The sequence below is a fragment of the Mus pahari genome, chromosome 6 (assembly GCF_900095145.1).
Source record: "Mus pahari chromosome 6, PAHARI_EIJ_v1.1, whole genome shotgun sequence".
Classification (NCBI taxonomy): domain Eukaryota; kingdom Metazoa; phylum Chordata; class Mammalia; order Rodentia; family Muridae; genus Mus; species Mus pahari.
Window position 1 is genome coordinate 12,491,352 of NC_034595.1, and position 5,094 is coordinate 12,496,445.

Below are 5,094 nucleotides of genomic sequence, written 5' to 3' on the forward strand. Positions count from 1 at the left end.
GAAGGAGAAGGAGAAGGAGAAGGAGAAGGAGAAGGAGAAGGAGAAGGAGAAGGAGAAGGAGAAGGAGAAGGAGAAGGAGAAGGAGAAGGAGAAGGAGACTCTCTTTAGAGAAGAAATGAGCTAAGGAGACTCCAGGAATGGGCTTGAGCTACACAGTAGCTTCCCGCTGTGCACTAGGGCAGCAGGGAAGCTAAAATCAGAAACTGAGTGAGCAGGCACTTACCTGTATCTTATCACAGATCTCTTGTGAGTAACTCAAGCGACGTTGGAAGCAGATTGCGACTGATAATTCCTCTGTGTGTACTTCTCCCTACATCGTCAAAACTGCAGAACCCAAGGAGAGGCGAAGAGAGCGAGAATACAGGTGTATGTGTTGCGCATACAATTTTAGAGCTAAAATAAGGCATAACTATTTTTAAAAAATGGTCAGAAAGGTGGACAAAACAACATCTTAATGCATAAAACAGGAGGAGGATAGGAGCATTTCTGATAAAACTGACAAAAAGGGAAGAAGAAATGACTATGAATGGGAAGATTTTGTAGTTTTAGTAGAAATTTTGAAAGTAGAAAGGGGTGATCATTAAAAAAAAATCTCAAACCAAAAAATAAAAAAAATGAATCTATTTAACTATTAAATAATTTGAATTTCTGTTTTAAATTTTACCCACATAAAAGATCAACATTTTAGTGACTATGATTGGCCAAATATTCACACATTTTAAATCCTCAAAGGATTTTAAAGAGCTAAGCATGGTGATGCATGCCTACTACCTAGCACTCAGGAAGCTTAAGCAGGAAGATCACAGGTTCAAGGCCAGCCTACATTGTGAAGTGAAACCTTGTCTCAAAAGAAAAAAAAACGTTTTAAAAAAATAGAAAAAAAAAAGGTTATCTCAATAATTTTAATGGGTTAATAAAACTTATTGCTAAAATTAAAGACATAAAACTAGGCCAATCTCATAAAGAATGAAGTTAAATTCTATACACAATGCCGTCAAACCAAGTTCAGAAATAATAATAAGCTCTAAGATAAACATATGAGGTTAACACCACACATATAAATGTGGTTGGTTGGTTGGTTGGTTGGTTTTTGTAACTTGGGGGATCAAGACTATAGCTTGGTACTTATTAGGCTAATACTTTACTACTGAGCTATCTCTCCCATTTATGAGAATGGCTTAATATTAGAAAATATAGAATAATTCACCAGTAATTTTTTAAAATATTCCCAAACAAAAACAAGGAATTTCCCAAGCAAAATAAAACATTGCAACTAACAAGCTGGTCTAGAGACCTTAACTCTTAAGGATAATTCATTAGAAATCTTCCTAATAAGTTAGTAATCAATATAGCTTTAACATGTAACTTCAGCAGTGAGCTCAAGCCCCTTGCCAACAAAATAAGACAAGAAAAAGAAATGAAGTAGTATAAAGGTTAAAAGTGAAGGCCTCTTGTTTATGAATAATATGGTGTCAGCTTAAGAAATCCCAACAAATTTGATCCAGCAGTACATGAAATACAGTGAGCTTCACAAGTCTTAACCCTAAGGAGCCCCACTCAGTTAAAGATAAGCTTTTGAATACTTTCATTCACAACTGCAACAGGTCTTTACTGAACTGAAGCTAATGCAAAATGCTTATGTGAAAAAATTCATAGATTACAATTAAAATAATTTTCAGAGAACTTGACAAGGTGATGCCAACATTCATAGGACTGACTGATTGAAGAATATAAGGGTTTTAGAATAATCAAAAGAATCCTTAAGACAAGGAACCAATGTGGTGGCTGATAAGAATCTGTATTAAAAGTAATTGGAAGTCCAGAAATAGTATTACATATAATTAACTAATGAACCAATGGACTTTAATGCTAAGACACTGGCACTTATGTGAAAAAAAGATGGCTCTCTTCTTTGCTTCAATTCTACGAGCATTTTTCAAGGCTGTTTGTTTTTTTTTTAAATGTGTTTGAGTGCTTTGCTTATCTGTACGTATGTGCACACATGTACCTGATGAGGGGGTATGGGGTTCCCCAGGAACTAGAGTTACAGGTGGTTGTGAGGTGGTGATTGAGAGCCACCAGACGGGAGCTAGGAACTAAACCTTGTCTCTTGCCCACTGAGCCATCTCTCCAACTCTGTTTTTGCATCTTTTTAGCAGGTTAAAAACCTAAATTTGCAAAGAAGAACCTAGATGTTCTAGACTCTTTGTCACTGCTGAGCAGAGAATGTGCCACATAATGTTCACAAAAAAAAAGGTGCAAGCCCCTTGAAATAATACGGCCCTTTCTTGCAGATAAAGCATGACTTTTCCTGAGCCTGAGTAGTTGTTTGGATATCTGTGCCAAGTCACATAATGGGAACACTCTAAGAAAGGCGAGGGGGATTGGGCCACACTGGGAAACAGTGGGAAAGAAGGATTTTCTGTAGTGTGAATTTTGTGTAATTTCTATTGTTCTCTCTTGTTGGCCCCTTAGACCTTTGGGTACAAGGGGGAAACAACAAGGCTAACAATCCCACCACAGAAGGCTCTGAAGGTATAGACCCCACCTTTGAGAACCTAATCAAAACTGATGAACATACTCATTTTGCTTTGTGAGAAACATCTTAGAAACAGTGTATGTTCTTAGGTACCCTGCTAGTCTAGACGTCTCAGACTCACTAGCAGTTAGTCAAGGCCATCGCATTAATACTTTTTGTGTCTCTGTGGCTAAAATATTGGAAATAATCAAGCTAGGAGGGAGAGGGCTGTTTGGCTCCTTTCAGAGGATTTCAATCCATCCTTTAGGGAAGGCATGATTAACAGCAGCAGGGGGTGTGGCTAAAGCAGCTCACTACACTGTGGACCAGAAAGCAGAACACCAAGCGACAATCACGAACTGGCCTATAATGTTTAAAGGCCCATCTCTGGTAAGCTGTGACCACCAGTCAGGCCCCATGCTCAAAAGTTGGACAGCCTCCTCTGGCATACCTCCACAACACCATGGAAAGGCAGTAAGACACAAGCCAGTGGGAAACATAAAGATTCAAAGTGTAACAGCTCTGTACCCAATTTCTCTCCAGAAGGATATAACATGAGTGGCTTAACTGTAGGACTATCTATAAAATCCCCCAACATGTGCTTCTTCGAGCCTTTTGTTAGGGGCATTGTGTTAATACTTTTTGTACCTCTGTGGCTATCCACTTTGGCTCCCTGGATGGTAATATCTACACCAGCTTTATAGGCTATGGGTTACTGATGATTGGTAGCCACAGTCCTGACACCTAAGTGACCCAAGAAAGAGATCCTTGTTTTTTTCTTTTTCTTTTTCTTTTTCTTTTTCTTTTTCTTTTTCTTTTTCTTTTTCTTTTTCTTTTTCTTTATTTTATTTTATTTTATTTTATTTTGAGACAGGGTCTTACTAGGTAGCCCTAGTTTGCATATAACTCGATAGTTAGATCAGGCTGGCCTTTACTGACAGTTCTAATTGCCTCTGCCTCTCTAGTTCTGTGATTAAAGGTGTGGGATAACACACCAAGCCTCAAGAAGCTCCCCTTCTGCTGTTCAGATTTTCATGTTATAAACAATAAGTCACACTCTCTGTGACACTAAACTAAAGGAATCTACCTGTGACCCTAGCTTAACTTGGTGATATATTTGCAGACATTCTGAGTGCCAGCTCAGAGCCTCGCTGGCACTCTTTGGCAAAGACTGTGGATAAATCTGAGAAAATGAGAGACTCAAGTATATTGGCTGCAGACTGAATCTCTCTGAAAGAGAGCAAGATAGGAATTTGTTACACCTCTGTTCAAAGTTTACCTGATTAAGAACTGATTACGTCTACCTGGCTGGCTCTGCCGACCTCTCTGCTGTCTCAAGCACACTCTGCCAAAGGCAAAGGCAGAGTATATTCCAAAGTTAAGATACAGACAGACATACCAAGACAGAGAGACAGACAGAGGGAGAGACAGACAGACAGACAGACAGACAGACAGACACACACACACACACACACACACACACACACACACACTGGGTTGGTAATACTGGGAACAAACTTTTGATATACCCCAAATGGATAAAACCCAGGCTGAAGGCCAGCAAGATGGCTCGGGGGTGAGGACTTGCCAGCAAGCCTGACAAATTCAGTCCCATCCCCAGAGTCCACAGAGTGGAAAGGGAGAATTTCTGACCCTCACTTGCTTGCTGTGGCTGGAGCACCCCCATACCACACCCGTACACTGATAAATAAGTAAATGGAAGCAAAGCTGAGCAAAAGATAACAGACATAAAATACTGCATGCTATCTACATGCTCCTATAAGGTCTTTTCAATAGGCAAAACTAATCAGTTATGATAGAAGCAAAACGGGGGTTGTCTAAGGGATGGAGAGAAGACCCAAAGGCAAACAAGGAAAGTTTCTATAGCTAGAGAAATGTCCTATATTGTTCTTAGTGTCTTGGTTACAGAGTGCATATAACTCTCCTAATCCACTAAACTGAATACTTACTTAACAGTAATAAAATGTATCCTCTGTAAATCTCTCCTCAATCATTCCTAGCCCAGGCTAGCCTCAAACTTATGATTCTCCTGTCTGCCCCCAGGATGCTGGGATTGCAAACATGTGTCACCACACCTGAATCAATGATACATTTTTAAATGAAAATGAAATTATGTTATCTATTGAAAACAAATGAATGTGTAATAATGTTCAACCACAGATCCTTTGGGGCTACAGTTGTCATTAGACATATAACCTTAGAACACCTGGAAGCAGAAAATGATTATGTAACTGTGTAAAACGAACCTGTCACCTTCATATCCCAAGGCAGGTTAGCTCTATACTAAATGTCAATGGTTTGTTGCTATGCAGAAATATGACTTCCCATTGCCAACACCCTAATTCTAAACATACATAAATTATGCTTCAGTGAACAGTGATATAAAGTGTGTTCTGCTTCTAGAGGGATATAAACATTCTGAGGTAGACCTCTATTTTGAGAGGTTTTTTGTACATTGTCTTCTCCCTGCACTTGTTACTCAGTCATGCATGTGACAAGATAAAAGACAGAAAAGCCAAAAAGATGTACAGAGAAACTGAGAGAGGCACATTCGC